The 22256-nt window shown below is 35.1% G+C and overlaps 1 protein-coding gene across 1 annotated transcript in view; it reads right to left on the reverse strand.

Moving 5' to 3' along the window:
* The window catches only part of LOC6033736 (chaoptin), a 304909-nt gene extending 288983 nt beyond the window's left edge, over positions 1-15926 (reverse strand). The window contains exon 1 of the mRNA XM_038257265.1: positions 15893-15926. The gene's annotated coding sequence lies outside the window, so the exon portion shown is untranslated. The remainder of the gene's footprint in view (positions 1-15892) is intronic.
* Between the last annotated feature and the right edge of the window lie 6330 nt (positions 15927-22256).

A 22256-nucleotide genomic window follows, 5' to 3' on the forward strand; every position in this document is an offset into this window, starting at 1 on the left:
TATCTCGGCATTTTTTTGGTTTGATTTTTACTAAAAAAAAAATAGTTGTTTGAAATTTTCTTTTTTTTCTGATTTTTTTATTATAAATAATTTTAAAAATTTAGCATAATGCAAAACTTTTATAAGATTTACAAATAGAAAACCATTATGAAATAAGAAAATATTTTCACATATTTTTCAAAAAAAAATTAAATATATTTTATCTCTGGAACCAGATTTTTCACAACATGCACTATGGCCAGCCCTAAAAATTATCTGGAGACTTGTTCAGAAAAAAATCTTATGACAAAATTGCTTCCTTCGACAAAATACAAATTTAAAAAAATGTGTAATGTGATTCGTCAATTTATACCTAATAAAGGAAGATGATCAAATTATTTGATGAAATTTATTTTTACATGTAGCGGTTATTTTAAAAAATCCATAAAAAATTAATAATAAATATTACCTTCAACTGAAACTCATACTTAAACCACATATATCGTTCATATATCAGGAAACAACTTTGTCGAAGAGCACGAAGTGATTCTTCCACTCTGAAGAACGTTGCTGAACCAGTGACATCGCCGCTCAAAACTCAAACATTTTCTTGAAGTTCTTCTGGCTCTATTACAAATAACCTTCTCTCAGCCCACAGTGCTCCCACAGGGTCTATTTTTCAAAATACTCGACTAATTGGCACACCATAACCAGCCAACCAACAGCTAAAACCGACGACGACAAAAAATCCTTGCAGTACTGGCAAAAACAAAAAAACTAACGGATGCAGAATCCGTTGCAGTTTATTCACGCACGCTCGGTCATTTTAGAATTTATTAGTCACCCTTTCACGGCTGAATGCAAATGCAATTGGGAGCAATGCAATTGCAGCGAGAGAGAGGTGCATAAAGGTGCAATTTTTGGTGCGCAGGCACAAAAAAGAGTGCACTTTCTAGCCCCGTTGGGAATTAACAATAAATTTCAAGCTTGGTTGGACTTTTGGCATCGACACGATTCTTTTCCCCGGTTTAGAACTTTTTTCTGCTGCTGCTGCAGGTTGTACTTGAGGGCGCAAAAAATGCCCTCATTCGTCCTGGGGGGAGGAAAAAAAAGCTTCTCGTCCTTGCATTGTTTCGAACGAAATCTGGAACGCACCAAATTGAAATGCCTTCGATGTCGACCTGATTTTCTTTTTTTTTTTGCGTCAGAGCAGACTGTCCTTTCAGAACGAAATGATCCCAATGGCAAAGATTTTCGTAGGTATTTTTTTCTGTTTGGATGGGTTGAAATCAATGTCTGCGATGGAGATGAAACTGGAGGACCAAATTTGCACTCTGATTTAGGGTTCAACAATGGATATGACGCGAAATGCCAAATTTTGAATGTCATTTTTTGTGTAAAATTTCCATTGATTCCACTTATTTCTTCCAAGCCTTATTTCTATAACCTTATTTTTTCCTAAAAAAATCTAACTTTTTCAAGAAACATCCAAATTGGATTAACCTTTTTTGAAGGTGACCATCCCTCCTAAATTAGCCAACCATTAAGCCTAGATTTTCCTGCTAAGCTGTAAAATTTGTCAGCCATTTATTCTGGCCCTCAAAAACGGGTGCACAACTGGCCTTTGAAACTGTTTCCCTCAAAATGGTGCTCATTCTCCACACACAAAACCCGTTTCCGTAAGGCAAATGATGCCATTTATCTGAGTTTCATCACCTTTTGTTGGAGTTATATGACTTGACCTGGACCAGGCCATTCCATTGAGCGACCAGAGATGAGAATTTTACGTCTGACCAACAAACTCTTGGCACCCACCCGCGTTGAGGGTGAAAGCTGTCACCACCATAAAAACAAACTAGCACCCCTGCTTTTTTGGACATCGCCCCGTCCGAGAGTATTCCATAAAAGTAAAGTAATGTACCGTGCGCACACACCGAGTGACGAGGCCAGGCCTTCAAATATTTTGGCAGTTTCCGGTCGTCTGGTCACTGCCGCCATAGCCGCGCGCGGATCAGCTCATTTACTATGCAAATTTGGTTGTTATTTTTACTGCCTTTCTTTTTTTTATGCGCTCGAAACCTGTTTAATGTTTCGGTATGATGTTTATTACAGTTTCGCAGAAGTCAGTGATGTTGGATTCACCGCCAGGGAAGGGATCGGATTGCAGGGTGGCGGGCAAAGTGGGAAAGGTGCAGTAAAAAATTACTTGTGTTTTGATTTTTAAGAAAACATTTTATAAAATATGTTTAAGTACTAAAAATTACACTATAATCTGTTGTCTTTCCCTCCTCTTCCTGAAAATATCCCACAAAAATAGGGGGCAAAAAGTTATCATCGCAAACAAATTTAAATTTCGCAGCAAAACTTGTAAATCGGCAGTAAACAATTGACAATACATTGCATAACATTTAAAGCGTCCATTCCCGTCCCAGGCAAACATTTCTATAAAAAAAAAAATTGTGAAATTTTCCGGGAAATCCCGAAATTCAAAAAAATACTAGTTTAGGGCTGGCCCCTCTGATCCGTATTACATTATTTTAAAACTTTGAATTGTGACTTTATCAATAATAAATAAAATCAAAACATGAGAAGTTAGATTTGACGCTATAATATATTTTTCTGGTCACAGAGGCAAATTTAAAAGCAATTTTATGGTTGTGGAGCGTGCATTCATTTTACTCAGTGTCCAGTGTTGGACAACTTTAAAAATTATATTTCTCAACAAAAACGAAATAACTTAGATCATTTTTTAATACATTGTAAAGTCGAACCATACTGTTCACAATTTTTTTTACAAGCAATCAAGCCAATAATTAAACCTCTTACATTCTCCTCAACCATCAAAGTGTCTGTGCATACAATTTTGTTGCAAAATACTAATCAGAACCAGACTCAGATTTTATTTTAAATAAATTGAAAATTTCCAGGGAATTCCTTCAATTTTCCAAGAACTTTGTCGGAAAAATCCCGTTTTCCGGATTTTTTTTAACCCTGGGAAGAAACGCCTACTTGCAAGGATTGGATTCAAATTTAACTCTGAATCTTGAGACCATAGATTGAAAAAAATGATATTCAGTAATTTTTTGACAGGAGCATCACTAAAACAAGGTAAAGAAAAAAATATGCTTGAAATATTTGATTATCTATTATTATCAAATGAAATGTCGAATTGATTTGAAATAATTCCGAGATTGATAGAGCAGTGGAGATTTGTCCACTATGAACAGATAAAGTTAGTTTCTTACTTATCTTTATAGGCATTTTCGGTAGAATAAATTCCTCTGTAAATGTAGAGTATTTGTTGATTACTGCTTAAAAACTTATTTTTATGGCCAAACAAATCTATAATTTAATAAACACACTTTCTGTTATGATTTTTCAATTATGTTTTAACTTTCCAGTAAATTAACCTGGAATTAAATGGATTTAAAATTATTTCATTGTAAAATGACATAATTAAAGTAAGGCCTTTGCAAATATTTTTCAAAGTTTTCCTCGTGTAGATGCTGGGAGTATCCAGTACCTTTGTTTGGAGGAGTCGTCTGGGTGTGAGATTATACCTTTCGGAGTTATAACACTTCACTTTTACACACTTTTACAACCTTTTATTACAACACAAACACAATTACAATTTCAACACGATTTGAAGATTAGCAAAATAGCCTACCGAACAGCCGAATAACTCTATAACATTCCAACGCCCAAGGCTCCAAAAAAGTTGGAACTGTAACTTCAACTCGCTGGTTCTCGAGCATAACTTAACCAATCAAGATGATTCTTCTTTCCAGTGATTTGTTAGAATGTCTAGATGATCCTAGAACTTTGTAGAACTTAATTTGATCGAATCTGTAATTTTTGCGATCAAAAACATCGTTCCAACTTTTTTTTTCGCGTGTAAAAAAAATTCGCCAAAAATTCCGCGGAGGCAGTCGTTTTGAAAAAGGTGGAACGATGTTTTCGGTCGCAGAAATTACAGATTTGATGAAATTAAGTTCTTCAAAGTTCTAGGATCATCTAGACATTCTAACAAATCACTGGAAAAAAGAATCACCTTGATTGGTTGAGTTATGCCCGAGAACCAGCGAGTTGAAGTTACCGTTCCAACTTTTTTGGGAGGCTTGGGCGTCCGTGTAAGTTGGACATGCGTTGGGCGTTCCAGTGATAACTGAATAACTCTGAAAATAACTCATTAATGGTGTCCATTCGATCACCTTTTATACTAAGGTCAAGGATTAGTATCCCATCCCCACTCTTGTGTACTAAAATATCGATTCTCTCGATAATTGGAGGGGAAGTGACCTTGGTTCCGGTCAATGACCGCGAACGCGTGGACATTCCAAAGGTATCGGAAATTTCCACTACTATGTGATCTTTGGACTTTCCCACGATCAAGTTAGTGGAAATTTCCATTGTTGTTTTTCACCTTTGGACCCGGGGCGCTGTACTTAGATGTCGCTATTCCCCGGGTATCATCCCCAGGCGAGAGGTCTTTTTTCCCGCTTGAACCTCTTAGCCTTGACCTGCCCCAAACACCGAACGGTGACGTCATAGTCCGAAGCGCACTTGCTACCGGACTTGCTTATCCCTGACCTCCCTTCATAAATTGATGCCCTTGTGTGCTATCGTCAGGCGTGATTACGTCACAGCCCAAATGCATATGGAACCAGGGCCGAGGACTTAATAAGAGGTGTGCTTTATTAGAGTTGCGCACTTTTTCCTGGGAATTATAGAATCGGTAAGGGTGAGGGCGAGGAGAGGTGTCGCCGACGTGTGCGGGTCCGAGTCAACCGAGGGCAAGAATGCCAAGGTTACTAACTGGGGAAATTAATCAATAAGTGAGAGCCTCCTTGACTCTCTCTCTCTCTCTTTCTCTTTGTTCTAAAGAGAGAGTAGTGGAGAGACGGACCTCTGGCTTTAGTGATGCCTCGCCAGCCTTGTTGCTAGGCGGGGATATATGTACGTTTGGATTATAAAATCATGTCTGAGCGTGGATGAGGATGTGAGTTTTAAGTAGGAATTCGCTACACTCGGGCAAGAGAAATCAGGCAAAAATATGTTGTCAAAATACTTAAAAATTTCAATGAAAATAGAAGCAAAATCAACTGAAAACTATCTGAAATGCATTTTTCTGCATTGATAGTCAAATAGTCATATTAAGCATGTTTTTTTTCTTGTTTAAACATATTTTTAATTTCTATGAATTTTCAATTAAAAAAAAATCTGAAAAAATATTTCGTCAACACTTTTTTGTATTTCGTGGAAACGAATGATTGAAGATTAACTGAACAGGTGTATACCCGGGTAGACGGTAATAACAAAAATCATGCCATTTCAATAACAAATACTGTTTAAAATAACAAAAAATGTTATGGAATCTTCTTGAAAAATCCATTTTTGCATGAGGGTATAAAAACAGTTTATGTTATCATAACAAAATTTGTAATGGGTCTGATATTGGTTGAAAGCCAAAACAACTTTGGAATAACATTTTTTGTTATGGAAGAATACCTCCAACTGTTATTGGGATGATCGGATTAGTTGTTAAAATAACACAAAATAATAACAAAGATTTGTTCAAAGAATAACTAAAAATATTATTAGTCTGTTATTGCAATAACAATCCAATAACAAAAAAATCATTACGACGAATAACAATTCTTTTTATAAATAACATAACATGTTTTTGGCCTAGTATTTTCAAATATCATAAAATATTATTCCCAAGTTACCCGTCTGCTCGGGTAATGCATTTTAATACACTTTTTTTAATCAAATGTTGAAATTGTGGCTTGTTTTTTTATTTTTAAGTTTTTTATTTAAAATTTACCTAAAAAATAAAAAAATGCGATTGTCCACGATCCATTCATAAAGTTTTTTTTTGTATGAAAAATTGTCCACGAGCGGGGGAGGGGGGTAACAGTTTCCCCAAAAAAGTGTCTACGTGGTTAATGGATGGTCCCTAATCTTTAACATTTTTTTTTTCGATTCCGGGAAAACCCGTTTAAAAACGGGTTTCGAGAATTGTTGAATTTAGAAATCCTCGAGGATGAGATCCATGGTGTGTCCCGACATTATTGTCATGTCAGCAAATTAAATTCACAAAAACTATGTTGTTGAAATCTGCGAAATTTGCAAATAATATCCGTACTTTATGGATGAAACCTAATGTTGAATTTGAAAATAAAAAAATAAAAAAATCGTACAAAGAGTTATAAAATTCTAAAAAGTTTTACCTAGAACTCTATTTAACTCCAAATTAACTTAATGATTAATGTGTGGTTGAACAAAGTTTCATTTCACATAGAAAAATAACATAAACATGGAAAGCTATTCAAAACATTTATCAAAAACAAGCTCTTCCCGGCAAACTTCGTCCTGCCCTTTTTTGGTTTCCTGACGTTCCTTGCTTGTTTGCTAATTCAGCCTCCTGTGATCAAAATTTGATTTTACGCACCTTTTCCCATACAATCTGCAGATTTTCCGGAATCGGTTCCGAGTGGCCAAGGTTGTCACTTTTTGGCGTAAGAACCTTCCTTGGGCTTACACGAACAAAAAGCGCCTCGATCCAATGCTCCGTATTGAACTGATTCGCGTTCGAACAAAACCATCAAATTTTTTTATATATATAGATTAATTTTAGACACTTATCGTTAAAATAACAAAAAAAGATAATATTATAATTAATAGTTAAAGATAAAAATCAACTTGTCTTGACCCTGATTGATGTCTTGACATGTATCAAAATATAAATTAATGCAATAAATTTGTCTTCACCCTGGATTTGCTCACTTTTTCCAGTGTTACCCGCAGTTCGACATCCTCATTGCAGGCAAAATTTAATTATTTTTATATTTCACAGCCTCGTTGTCGTCGTCGTCATCGTCTGGCAGTGACTTCTATTCCATATTCCAAAACCCAACCAGGTCCTCGTTGGTAAATTGGATTTTTTTTTCTCTCCCTGCTCGAATTTTATGTCAACGTAATCAAATGTTCGCATTCGGCTTTTCCAAAGACAACAGACGAGCCACAAAATAAAATAAAAAATAAGCGCGCTGCTGTGTGGAACCACTTTTTCCTCCCCAGTTCGGTTCTGGCGGGAGAAAATATTTCCTGGTCCTGGTGGTACACACAAATGGCCACTCAAAGTCGGTCAATATTGATGCGTACCGGTGTGACCAGATGAAAGCCTGCTGTACAAACCCCGGGAAAAAAAGCATCCCCGCGAATGGTGGCACATTTATTTGATTTTTCCTGTTCATCAACCGATGCGACATTAACGTGAATGAATAAAATATCAAACATCGTGTTTCTAAAAAAACCTGTTTCCTGGACCATAACGACCATCCCTTGTTCGTGGAGGCTGGCAGAGAAAAAAAAATGAGGACACGTGGTGTATTTGGTTGTGGTTGTGGAGCCACTGCCAAAGCCAGCAACGTTGGGGATTGCTGATTTTTGCATGTTCTATCGACCATTTCGGGAACGAATGATGAATTCATTGCCCCCGGGGGAAGATCCCGAGCAGGGGTAAATAACACGGGAATACCAAATTTTGGTATTACTTGGGCAAATAACAGCGACCAAAATGTGCCCTTGGTTGCCCAGTAATAGATGGTAAAATACCATGAAATCATACCAAAAGCTTGTATGTGGAAGGGCACAACAATACCATACCATGTTATTCCAAAGGTAAAATAATACCACAAAATAAAATCATTTCAATACCAAGTTGAGGTCTTCTGGATTTTTGAACATTGCTTGAATACCAAAACTTGGTATTGTCATGGTTTTAATTTTAGGTATTCCCGCGCCCTTGGAAAATCATATTTTGGTATTCCTGTGGTCTTCCACAAACATGATATTGGTTTGATTTCAAGGTATTTTACCATCTATTACTGGGCAACCAAGAGCACATTTTGGTCGCTGGTATTTGCACAAGTAATACAAAAATTTGCTATTTTCATACCATTTTTAGTGCAGCAGTTGCAGTTAGTGAAAAAAACGTAAATGATCCTTATGCAACAACCAAATCTACTCACATGATGATTCCATGTTGTTTTTAGTGATATTCTTCACCACACCGAATGCATTTGTCATTGATGAACGGCTGTACTTGAAGTTCTTGAAGCTTCTGAAAAATAACAAGATTGAAAAATAAGTATTATTAAAATGAAACTGGATTGAAATTCACCAAAATTTAATAATCTGTTGATTGACTCGTTTTTCAAAGTATTTGGTTATCCCAACTTAGAAAAATTTCAACGTTTTTGAAAAAAATATTAGTGGGTATATCACAAAAAAAAATTTAAATCAGCTTTAAATAACATTTTTGGGTTTCAAGTCAAGTTAGCGCAAAATTAATTATCTCGTCAAAAATTTAAAAAAATCCATAGTTTCAGAGAAAATTGATGAAACCTTTCAATACCAAAATAATACCAAAATGTGGCATCCTGACTTAGAAATTTTTCCACAATTTCAAGTCATTTCTGTAGGGGTATATCAAAAATGTTTAAAATCAAGTTTGAAATTTCCGGTTTTCAATGAAAGCATTCGCTTTGAGACATCATTTTAGCGCAAAATTAATTATTTTGTCAAAATTGGTCAAAAATTTTTCATAGTTTCAGAGGAATTTGATAAAACACTTTAATACTAAAATAATACCAAAATGTGCCATCCTGACTTAGAAATTTTTCCACAATTTCAAGTCATTTCTGTAGGGGTATATCAAAAATGTTTAAAATCAAGTTTGAAATTTCCGGTTTTCAATGAAAGCATTCGCTTTGAGACATCATTTTAGCGCAAAATTAATTATTTTGTCAAAATTGGTCAAAAATTTTTCATAGTTTCAGAGGAATTTGATAAAACACTTTAATACTAAAATAATACCAAAATGTGCCATCCTGACTTAGAAAATTTTCCATAATTTTAAGTCATTTCTGTAGGGGGTATATCAAAAATGTTTAAAATCAAGTTTGAAATTTCCGGTTTTCAATGAAAGCATTCGCTTTGAGAAATCATTTTAGCGCAAAATTAATTATTTTGTCAAAATTGGTCAAAATTTTCCCATAGTTTCAGAGGAAATTGATAAAACACCTTAATACCAAAATAATACCAAAATGTGCCATCCTGACTTAGAAAATTTTCCACAATTTCAAGTCATTTCTGTAGGGGGTATATCAAAAATGTTTAAAATCAAGTTTGAAATTTCCGGTTTTCAATGAAAGCATTCGCTTTTAAACATCATTTTAGCGCAAAATTAATTATTTTGTCAAAATTGGTCAAAATTTTCCCATAGTTTCAGAGGAATTTGATAAAACACTTTAATACTAAAATAATACCAAAATGTGCCATCCTGACTTAGAAAATTTTCCACAATTTTAAGTCATTTTTGTAGGGGGTATATCAAAAATGTTTAAAATCAAGTTTGAAATTTCCGGTTTTCAATGAAAGCATTCGCTTTGAGAAATCATTTTAGCGCAAAATTAATTATTTTGTCAAAATTGGTCAAAATTTTCCCATAGTTTCAGAGGAATTTGGTAAAACACTTTAATACTAAAATAATACCAAAATGTGCCATCCTGACTTAGAAAATTTTCCACAATTTTAAGTCATTTTTGTAGGGGGTATATCAAAAATGTTTAAAATCAAGTTTGAAATTTCCGGTTTTCAATGAAAGCATTCGCTTTGAGACATCATTTTAGCGCAAAATTAATTATTTTGTCAAAATTGGTCAACATTTTCCCATAGTTTCAGAGGAAATTGATAAAACACCTTAATACCAAAATAATACCAAAATGTGCCATCCTGACTTAGAAAATTTTCCACAATTTCAAGTCATTTCTGTAGGGGTATATCAAAATGTTTAAAATCAAGTTTGAAATTTCCGGTTTTCAATGAAAGCATTCGCTTTGAGAAATCATTTTAGCGCAAAATTAATTATTTTGTCAAAATTGGTCAAAATTTTCCCATAGTTTCAGAGGAATTTGGTAAAACACTTTAATACCAAAATAATACCAAAATGTGGTGTTCGACCATTGACAAATTCTGCAATTTTGCAATATCAAAACAATACCTTAAATTGGTATGATACCACATTTTGCTCTTGCATAATCCTTAAGACAAATTTTTAAGGGTCCAGGAATACCAAAATTTGGTATTGATACCAGAGAAAGGTATTATTACGCATTTCCCTTGTTATTTACCCATGCTCGGGATTTGCAATTTGTCGTGTGGATGTAAATCACGGCAAATGAAGTTTGGTGATCAATAATTTTGATTTTTGCCGGAAGTTTTTTTTCTGGTCCATGTTCTATTTGTGTATGTATGGAGCTTGAATTACACGCTTCGGTAATTGGATGAATTTAAAATAGATTCAATAATTGGCGGTGATTTCCTAGAGGCAGAAATAAACATTTATAAAACATTGAACAGTGTCCGGGAAGGATCCAATTTTCAATATTATTTATTGTCAGAAAATTCACTAAAATTCAATTCTGTCGATTGTAATGTGTTGAGGGTGCCCAAATTTATCATACCTTGACGAAGCTTTGGCGTTTACTGACATCAACTTCAAAAATCGCGAGTAGTGATAACAATTTTCATAATTCAACATTTTTAATCCCGACTGCGCACATTTTCGAGTGAAATATCACCGCAGTTCTAATATTCAAAGTACCTTCCCCATTAAGGTGCCTCATCCGGAATCCGTGTCCCAGAAAAACCCTGCAACACAAACAAACACATTACATCCCTATCCAGCAGCCCCAAGTCTCCCGCTCCAACTTAACCGTGGCCATTTGGCGGGCCTCTTTGGGGCTGACAGGAGCACATTTTACTGCCACAACCGAGAGGGGTCTTCCGTGAGGCACTCGCTTAATCGAGACCCAAAATAAACCCCAAACAAGATTCTCCTACCTGGCCCCGAAGCTGGACGATCTTTTTTATGGATTCCCTCCCGCTTTATGGTGCCTTACCACGTGACCGGGCCACCCAATATCACGTCAGTCTCTCGAATCTAGCGACGGAACGAACCACAACCAGAAGTTGCGAGTCGGTCAAATTCGGGGGAGGCCGAGGCATCGTGATTTATTGGTCGGGAAGAGTCGTTAGGGTTTATAAATTTTATATATGCGCGCTGGTCGGGAATTTATGTGACTATGCTCTGCCGAAGGGGAAAAAGTAAAGGAAAACCATTTCCGATTTGCGAGCCAAAACACTATTTAGGAGGTGATTTCGACTGGCGAGCGGCAAACCGAGAGAAACATTCCCAGTGATTACCCGACGAGAAGAGGAATGTCAATGAAGTTGCTGGACCGAAAACGCAGTGGAGGGAGAAGATTTATGGGAAGGTTTGCTCGAAGAATATTGCAATTTTTCGAATTATGCTGAATTAAAAATTTCTTGGTTCGTAAACAAGCGGTATAGTAGATTTGAAAGATTTTTTTTTTGCTGACAATTTCCCAAACTTAATCATTGCCATTTTGTGTAAACATCATTTGTCGCGGTATGGCGGCCCTGGTACTTAGAAATGGGATTCTTTTTTATTTTATTTTTGAATGCTAAACATTTAAAATACGACATATACAGCTTTTTAACCAAGGTTGTTAACGATACAATAATCAAGGCTCGATAACGATAACGATGATCCTACCGTTATCGTTATCGTTATTTCGATGATTCTATCAGGGATAATCTTATCGCTGATAATGAACGATAACTCATTTTTAAAATCTTTCTTAAATCAACTAATTCAACAATATCATGTTCAATTTTCAATGCTTTCACAAAGAATATATTTTTTGAAAATCTAGAAAAAAAAATCAAAGTAAAATACAGCAATTCCCCACGAAAACAGCATGGAAAATAACAAAAGTGCTCGGATCGGGCTCAAAATTTTCCTTGGGGTTCCCTGTCCGAAATAATTAGACCAATATTTTTTTGTTTGGCCATTAGGGTGACCTACGCCGTGTTAGGGTGGCCTGAAAAATTGCCATTTTCGTCGATTTTCGCAAAAACCACTTTTTTGCGCCTTTTAAATACAAAAATTTTGGTACCCAAACATAGGTCATCGCTGAAATTTTAAAGTTATCGCAGTTTTAGTGGAAAAAGTTGATTTTTTGGCGATTGTGTAATTTTCCCGTTTTTGTGCGCGGCGCGTCGAAAAATACGGATTTTATTTTCAAAAAATCATATCTCGGAATCCTGTTAATGAACTCATCCCATTTTTTAGTATGTTACGTAAAAATGTCCGGGAAATCCGATAAAAATATTTCCAGACACAGGCTCTTTGGTCCAGACACCGTCAAAATGGCATTTCAAAGTTTTCATACGCCCTTTTCATATGTTAGGCTATATTTTTGAAACTTCTAACTATTTTTCTTTGAAAGGCCAACTAATCACCTTTCATTTGCGTATAAGACAGCTAAAATCGGTTGAAATGGCGAGGAGTTATGATTTTTCGAAAAAAGTGGTTTTTGCGAAAATCGACGAAAATGGCAATTTTTCAGATCACCCTAACATGGCGTAGGTTACCCTAATGGCCAAACAAAAAAAATATAGGGCTAATTATTTCGGACAGGGAACCCCCAGACAAATTTTGACCCCGATCCGAGCACGTTTGTTTTTTTCCATGCTGTTTTCGTGGGGAATTGCTGAATTGTTCACAAAATACAGTGAAAGTACTAAAATTTCATAATTTGCAATTCAGGTATCAAACAAAGCGAAATTATTTATGCTTTTTCATTTTTAGAGTATATTTTGAAAAATACTCAAATTTTCACCAATTACTTATTTTTTCGAAAATACTAAAAATTTCAAAATATGTAGTAAGGGTATCGAACGAAGCGAAATTTTGTAAGTTTTTTTAACGTTATTTAAGCTTTTTTTTGGAAAATATATTTTTTTTCACAAATGCCGTATTTTTCCAAAATATTCAAATTTACAAAATATGCAATATGGGTATCAAACGAAGTGAAATTTGGTTTGCTTTTTAACATTAATTGAGTTTTTTTTTTTTTTTGAGAATACAACATTTTTCACAAAATACCGTATTTATTCGAAAGTACTCATATTTTCAAAATATGCAATATGGTTATCAAACGAAGCAAAATCTGGTTAGCTTTTTCACATTGTAAAATGTTGTAAAATACTAAAATTTCAACAAAATACTTTATTTTTCCGAAATGCTCATATTTTTTAAATTTGAAGGTATAAAGAAGCATGCAAAATTTTGCTTTGTTTGATTAGCATATTGCATATTTTGAAATTTGGAGTATTTAAAAAAAGTGGTATTTTATGAAAATTTGGGATTTAAAAAAAACTCTAGTAAAGTGAAAAAGCATTCAAAATTTCGCTTCGTTTGATACCCATATTGCAAATTTGAAAAATTTAAGTATTTTCGAAACAAAACTGTGAAATTTTAAGTATTTCCAAAAAAAAAAACTCTATAAAATTGAAAAATCATACAAAATTTCGCTTCGTTTGATACCCATATTACAAATTATGAAAATTTTAGCACTTTCGAAAAAATACTGTATTTTGTGAACAATTTTGAGTACACATTTTAACTTTGCAGCATAGGCCGTTGCAAATATTTTTTGAAGTTTATGTCCCTCGGCTCCAGGTTTGCCAGGTTGTCAGATAAATCTGGGAATGCCAGATTTTTCAAGTTTTAGCCAGAATAAAGATAAGTCATGATCTGTGCCAGATTTCGACAGTTTTTGCCAGATTTTTATTTTCTGCCTATTTTGAATAATTTTTGATTAAAATGAACGATTTAAATCAAAAATGCAAACTTTTGTAACTATTTATACTATTAAAAATGTAAATTCAACCATTTAGAGGTCGATAAATGTATTAACCATCTTAATTTTACAATTCATTGAATAAATTTATATTCTTCATCCTCTTACAGATTTTTTCTTAACGTGGCCTGATATTTTTCAATTTTGATCTGGCAACCCTGCTCGGCTCTGACCAGGGGGACTTTGGTCAAAAAAATATAAAAATTGAAATTACAAGCTTAGGTTGCAACATTTGGATGAAAAAAGTGTTTCAAAATGCATTTTACACGCGAAGACAGGAAAAGTGGATGTTCCACTTTTTTGGGAAGGAATGTAACAAACGGCACCATAAGACTCATAAGATTCACATTGATTGTTGTTTATTATCGATAGATCAACGATACTCTCCAAATTTGGTTCAAATCGGTGGAGGTCGTTTTCAAAAATGATCTCAGTTAACTTGAAATTACCCATTTTGCACCCTATTTTAGGACTCTGGGCCAAGTATGAGCCAAATCGGTCAACATTTAGCCATTGATAACTATAGGAGAAATCGAAAATTTTTATGCAAAACCAAATCTTCTTACGGTTTTGTTTGAAGGGTGCGTTTCTTCCATCCAATTTTTTTTAAATTTTATTTTAAATTTAATGCTCTACTAAACACAAACTAGAAAAGTTATTTGGTACAGAAGCTTTGAATAACAAAAACAGTTTTTCGCTTGTGGAATGAGGCTCATTTTTTCTGGGAAACCTATTGTTTCTATGATGTTAAAAAAATCAAAATTGTTGATCTTCAACAAAAAAAAAGTTACTAAATTGCTACATTCAATCACTGCGTTCTCAAGTCACATTATTCTTCTGCTGGAATGTGTGCCTTCTTCGACCAACTCTCCCACCAAAAAAGTGGTCTCTAATGTGTACGTCCTCGCTGGACCAACACCGTACCCAAGAACCAAGAACAACAACCATGGTCGTACTCTTCTACTTCTACGTCTACTTTGGCTAATGGGTGACATAGAGTGAGCGGTTCATATCCCATCTCGAAGGAGTTCACCAACGCGCCTTAACGTTTTATCACTCTTCGTCGTCGTCGTTATCCTGGCTGCTCAGGAAAAACCAGGTGTGCACCGCCAACGCCGTATAATAAAACCCTCTTTGCGCTCTGGCTCCCGATTACGGGGTGACTTTTACGTGCGAAAACTAGTGTGTTGGCGCTCTCGGTCCGGTAAACAGAACTATTAAGAAAGAATGAAAATATTACCGAGGAGCAACGGGGTATAAGAGGTGGGACAGGTCGATGGGAAACTTCAATTTACCGTTCATTATGTTGTTGCGGATTTTCAAAGTTTTGCTTACAAAGTTTAACCCTTACGAGCGATTACACGGATAAGTGAGGTTGATGATTCGAGTTAAGGATCATTTAATCATATGAATCTTATTAATCTTTTTAAAACATAACTGCCAACAATATCATATTCAATTCCACCCCCAGATTGTGAAACATTTTTCCGTGCTTTATGTATAATTAAGAGTGTACTCAGACTCCGGTCTCGAAAGCCGCTACTTTACAGCTCGCTAGAGTCCCCACCGAGGACACTCTGCAACTACTCACTGCGGAAGTTCCACGAAATACACGGGCATTAAAAGTCGCTCTCCAACAACCTTCTTCCCCCTTTTTGTACTGTAACCATAAAGGGGTAAAACAACAGGGGCAAAAAAAAACAGAATTTATAAAAGTTCAACGATACTTTTAACACTTGGCTGTCGCAGTTTTTCCCCTGGTTGATTTTTTTTCTCTTTTTTCGGAAGTGTGCATTATACCGTTTCCTTTTTCCTACTCGAGAAAAGGAAAACATCAACACCGGATAGTTTTTATTCCATTTAAGCATTAAAACATTGTATTTTCACCTGGAAAACTTACATTTTATTCTTTGTCTGTCTCCGTTTCGTTCAGATTTACATTCTGCTTGATTGTTTGCCATTATAGTAGCTGAGTAGAATCTTTGCATTCTTTTCATAGACTTTCATGTTAAAACTTGTTGTGATTCAAGAATCAAGATTCAAGGTTCAAGATTCAAGATTCAAGATTCAAGATTCAAGATTTGACATTCATGGCAGTATCGACTTTCACTTACTGTCTCTTATTGTGGAATATGGCGTAGAAATTGTATGAGTTGGTTACCAGTTTCCGTAATATTACCCTGAAAAGAAATGAAAAAGGCAATATTAAACATTTGGATACGTTTTAGTTTTGAATATACAGCAATTCCCCACGAAAACAGCATGATTCGAAAAAAAGTTCTCCGATCGAGCTCAATTTTTTTCTGGGGGATCCTTGGCCGAAATAATTGGACCCGTATTTTTTTGATTGGCCATAAGGGTGACCTACGCCGTGTTAGGGTGGTTCGAAAAATGGCAATTTTCGTCGATTTTCGCAAAAACCACTTTTTTAAAAAAAGTCATATCTCCGCGCCATTTCGTCCGATTTTAGCTGTCCTAGACGCAAAAGAAATGTTATTAGTTTGGCTGTTTGGGAAAAATAGTAAGAAGTTTCAAAAATCTAACTTAACATTTGAAAAGGTTGTATGAAAACTTAAAATGCTGTTTTGAAGGTCTCGGGACCAAAGAGCCTATGTCTGAAAATATTTTTATCGGATTCCTCGGAAAATTTCACATAACATATCTAAAAAAGGTGAAGTTATGTTTTCGATACTCTGAGATACGATTTTTTGAAAATAAAAACTGGATTTTTCGACGCGCCACGCGCAAAAATGGAAAACTGACGAAAACGGGAAAAAAACGGCTTTTTTCACTAAAACTGCGATAACTTTGGTATCCTAACATGTATAGGTCATCGCTGAAATTTTAAAGTTATCGCAGTTTTAGTGAAAAAAGCCGTTTTTTCCCGTTTTCGTCAGTTTTCCATTTTTGCGCGTGGCGCGTCGAAAAATCCAGTTTTTATTTTCAAAAAATCGTATCTCAGAGTATCGAAAACATAACTTCACCTTTTTTAGATATGTTATGTGAAATTTTCCGAGGAATCCGATAAAAATATTTTCAGACATAGGCTCTTTGGTCCCGAGACCTTCAAAACAGCATTTTAAGTTTTCATACAACCTTTTCAAATGTTAAGTTAGATTTTTGAAACTTCTTACTATTTTTCCCAAATAGCCAAACTAATCACCTTTCTTTTGCGTCTAGGACAGCTAAAATCGGATGGAATGGCGCGGAGATATGATTTTTTGAAAAAAGTGGTTTTTGCGAAATTCGACGAAAATTGACATTTTTCGAACCACCCTAACACGGCGTAGGTCACCCTAATGGCCAATCAAAAAAAATACGGGATTAATTATTTCGGCCAAGGATCCCCCAGAAAAATTTTGAGCCCGATCGGAGAACTTTTTTTTTTTGAATCATGCTGTTTTCGTGGGGAATTGCTGTATATGTGTTTTATTGAAAATAATTACAATAAACTTTTTCATTATTCCAGTCATGAAACCTGCATGACGAGAAAAACAATCTCAGTTCTCGTTAGCGTTACACAAATTACACAACGATTGTCAAACAACGCTTTTATGTAATTAGTCAACATTTTCCAGCATTTTTGTTGTTGTTCGAAACCTAAACTAACTGCAGTTAGCAGACAGCAACCACCCCACCGTACAGTTCCATTTACATCTTCTATCTGTCAGAAGGCAAAAAAACTCATGAAAAACGAGCTCACCACGGATGGATAGTTTTAATACTGCAAGGAGGGAAATAAAAATTTGTGCACACAAAAAAGGAAAAAACTTCCCACAACCAACTAGAACGCGACCGTTTCCACGGACGGCACAGTCCTACGTGGTTCATTTATTTGACCAAAGTTACTCACTCTTAACGCTGGAAAAAGCTGATGGAACACCTGGTCAGGGTGCGAAGAAAAAAAAAATAAATAAATTGCACACCTGGCACAGATCGCGTTTTGTCGTGTTTGTGATTCGTGATGTTCTCAATCAGAACTTCAATTTATGAAGTAAATCGACTGACACACCAAACAAGTTTTCAGTTCAAGTCCAAAATTGACCAACCTACCCTAACGTGTTTTCTCTCAGGTCACAAACGCCATCACTGTTCCTCTACAGCCACCTCCACTACAAGGTGGGAAAGGTGAGGAAAGAGACTGTTCCCGGAAAGCGCCAGCAGTCGTTGTCCAAACCGGCTGTGAAGTGTTAAAACTATGCTGTCTAGCCTTGGGCGAGCACACGGCTGGGAATTTTCGTGAAATTTTCCAGGGGAAACTGGTCAGCGAAAAGCTGTTCTGCGCTATAGCTGCAAGGAATTTAATCACGAATCTAATTTAAAAAAAAGTGTGCCAGACTTTGCAGGGAGGCGATTCATTTGTTACATTGCAAAAAAAGGTGGGAAAAGAATGGAAGGAAATAATTAACATTCCACTGATTTTACATTGTATTGCCTCGTTAGTTCAGGTTTAAGGTTTCCAGTATAATGTCCCATTTGCGAAACCAGCAAGCTGAAGAAAAAACGAAGGAAACAATTTTTTTATTGAGGTAAGCATGATTTTTTAGCAGACTTAATCTACTAAGTCATGGAAATACTTATTTTAAAGAGTTCAGAAGTACACGATACATATCTTAATAATTTAATAATTTGTACCTTGAGAACGGAATTTTTGATGAATTTGATTCCATTAGCTAAATTGTGAGTGTAGGTAAGGATCATTTGGAAAAAAATAATTTAATTTTGAAGTTTTTTAGAGGATTAAAACGAAGAAATTAAACTACGAGTTAAGTTTTTGCGAAAAACTGGTTTCCTCCTTATTTATAGAACAAAGTACTGGATGTTTAAGGCTTTTCTAAGAGAGCACACGATTTTGCACCAAACTAAATCATTAACTCAAAAGTGATGAATATGCATATCGATGCTTGTGTGCTCTCTTATACTAACTGACATTTTGGTGGTTACGAGAAAATCGATTTTTTAACTTTGAATTACTGTTTCTGGGAAACTATTCGACAAACAATTGTCCTAATAATTTTAAAGTATGCTCCTGACATAACTTAAAGACATGGTAAAATATGAAAACTTTTGAAATGCAAAAAAAAATTTGGCAGAGAAATTTTTCTGGGGGTTCCCTGGCCGAAATGATTAGACCCGTATTTTTTTGTTTGGCCATTAGGGTGACCTACGCCGTGTTAGGGTGGTCTGAAAAATGGCCATTTTCGTCGATTTTAGCAAAAACCACTTTTTTCGAAAAATTATAACTCCTCGCCATTTTAACCGATTTCAATTGTCTTATACGCAAATGAAAGGTGATAAGTTGGCCTTTCAAAGAAAAATAGTAAGAAGTTTCAAAAATCTAGCCTAACATATAAAAAGGGCGTATGAAACTTTAAAATGCCGTTTTGACGGTGTCTGGACCAAAGAGCTTATGTCTGGAAATATTTTTATCGGATTCCCCGGACATTTTTACGTAACATACTAAAAAATGGGAGGAGTTCATTAACAGGATTCCGAGATATGATTTTTTGAAAATAAAATCCGTGTTTTTTGACGCGCCGCGCGCAAAAACCGGAGAATGACGAAATTGGCAAAAAAACAACTTTTTTCACTAAAACTGCAATAACTTTAAAATTTCAGCGATGACCTATACATGTCTGGGTACCAAAAGTTGCGTCTTTTCTTCTTACTATTTTTCTTTGAAAGGCCAACTTATCACCTTTCATTTGCGTATAAGACAATTGAAATCGGTTAAAATGGCGATGAGTAATGATTTTTCGAAAAAAGTGGTTTTTGCAAAAATCGACGAAAATGGCCATTTTTCAGACCACCCTAACACGGCGTAGGTCACCCTAATGGCCAAACAAAAAAATACGGGTCTAATTAGGGAACCCCCAGAAAAATTTTGAGCCCGATCCGAGGACTTTTGTTTTTTTCCATGCTGTTTTCGTGGGGAATTGCTGTATATCAAATTTTTTGTAATTGTCTGTTTTACAACTTTGTAGAAAATTATTACACTCTAAAAAATAACCCTGCAAAGTTAGAAAAAACACGAAATTTTAAAATGAAAAAATTTGTTCTAAATGAAAAAATTACCCTTCTGGGTCAATGTAGATTCGAAAAGTACATTAAATTTCCCATAAAATGACGTGTTCCAAAATTTTTTACAGTCGAGTAACGGAAAATGGGAGAATTTTTAAAACTATTTTAGTGTTTTTTTCGATGAAAAATACGTTTTTTCGGAATTCTGAGTACGCCATCAAATCGGGCGTCCAATTTTACATAAAAGTCCCTTTGACACCAAATTTCTATCTCATCACCGTTTCAGGCTGCATGTTCAAAAATTGAAGGGGTCGTACCGCCCCTCCGTCACGAGATATCAAAAAACGGACCTCGGATTCGTGATCAGGGACAAAAGTTACCCCTTAGGACAAAGTTTCATGCAAATCGAAGAGGGGTCGGGGCAACTGCTGTGTGAGTTGGTAGAGAATTACCCTTATACATTTCAAAAGAGCGTAATATTGAATGGTTGGCCCTTTTGAAATGTTAGTCTTGAGTAAAAATAAATGTTTTCGAAAAAATTGGAAAATTTCACGAATGTTTCATATTTCAACATTGAAAACATACGACGACATTCGACATCCTGTTTTTTTTTTTTTTTTATCCGCTGTATCTCAGCAATCAGTGGTCCAATCTTCATGTTTCTTAGACGAAATTGTGGGATATTTTCAAGAATTGTAAAGTATTTTTCGCTTGTAAATTCGATTTTAGGCAAAAAAATGAGTTCGAAAATTTATTTATGTATGAGATTGCGATTTTTTACAAAATCACTATTAAAAAAAATCATAACTCTACGGCAAAATTTGAGTCCATACTTCTTAATGACTTAAAAGTTGCGGGTTTTTGTCCCCTTAAACATATAAATTTATCATAAAAATAAAAAATTGTGGATTATGGGAAATTTAATTCTTGTATGGGACATTTATGCGATCAGAGACAGTATAAGGTTTGAAAATAAACCTCTGAAGAAATCTTGATTCAATCACCGTTTTCAAAGTAAATCTAATTTTTGAAAAATATCCAAAACTAGAAAAAGAACAAGGAATTTGTTTTTTTTTGTTTGGCCATTTAAAATTTATTCAGTCCAAAGCATAATTTTTTTTTTTCAAAAACTTATAAAATTCAATAAAAAAAAGTCAAATCTACTGAAACAATCAGAAATGCATTTAGCATTTTTGGACTCGTTTAGAAATATTTTTAATTTTTATAAAATTTCAATGTGCAGCAAACCCCAAAAAAAAACTTTGATGCTTAACTAGTTATATTTGATGTATGATGCATTTTAAATCACTTTTTTAAATCAAAAAATGATACCGTGACTTGTAATTTTTTGTTTTAATTTTTTACACATTTGGGGATACCGTGGAGATTTTCCCTCATCCCCTTCAAAAAGTGAAGCATCAACACTTCCCGTCTTCCGAATTCCTTGTCCCTTGTGCGCGGTGGAGATGGGAGCAGCCGGCAATGGACCGTCTCCTAGCGAAGCGAATAAAGGTTCATTTTACTTTGAGGGTTTTATTGATTTTTATTTAAAATTGTTCTGGGAAAACGATGGCGAAAAAATAATAAAATTAACAGTACATTTTTATTGACTTTCATGGACAATTTTCTATAAAACGCAACCTGCCATTTTTTTGGCTTTTTTCAAAATGCTCAGTACAGACCAGACTCGATTATCCGAAGTTTAGATTATCCGAAGTTCGATTATCCGAAGGTTTGTATGGAACTTCGGATAATCGAATCATGACCAAAAATTTTTTTTCATGTTTTTTTTTTCTTTTAACATTAAATTCGAGTTCGGTGACCCCATTTTAGTAAAAATTTCAATTATTTGAGTCAAAAAATGCATTTTTTGAGGACCCCGTAGCGCGGTGGTTAGCGATTTCGGCTGCCGATCCCTCATGTGTGCTAAGGGGGCCGGGTTCGATTCCTGCCCATCTCCTCTGGGTGTTCTGTGTTTGTCCCGTTTAGTTAGTAAATTCAGTCTGAAAAGACGGTGTGATGTCTATAATAGTAGTTTATGCAACAAGTTGCAAAAAGAGGATTTTTTCAGCACGAGTCGTACATTTATCCAACGAGGTTCACCGAGTTGGATAAATACGAAGAGTGCTGAAAAAATCAAGTTTTGCAACGAGTTCCATACAACATTTTTTGCAATTCCGAAAAACACCCATTGAGTGAAATTTTAAGTCAAATTTCAACTTTTCAGCACACATTTCAGTGCTGAAAAGTAGAACTTTTCAGCATTTATTTTGAAAAGTGTTGCTATTCGATTCTGTTATTTTTGGTACAGAAAAGTAGGCTATTTCGTCGTTCAAGAATGACAGGAAATGTAAGTAGTTTCACGACGGAATTGCAAAATAGTAGTTTATGCAACAAGTTGCAAAAAGAGGATTTCAGCACGAGTCGTACATTTATTCAACGAGGTTCACCGAGTTG

Source organism: Culex quinquefasciatus, chromosome 2 (assembly GCF_015732765.1).
Source record: "Culex quinquefasciatus strain JHB chromosome 2, VPISU_Cqui_1.0_pri_paternal, whole genome shotgun sequence".
NCBI classification, from domain to species: domain Eukaryota; kingdom Metazoa; phylum Arthropoda; class Insecta; order Diptera; family Culicidae; genus Culex; species Culex quinquefasciatus.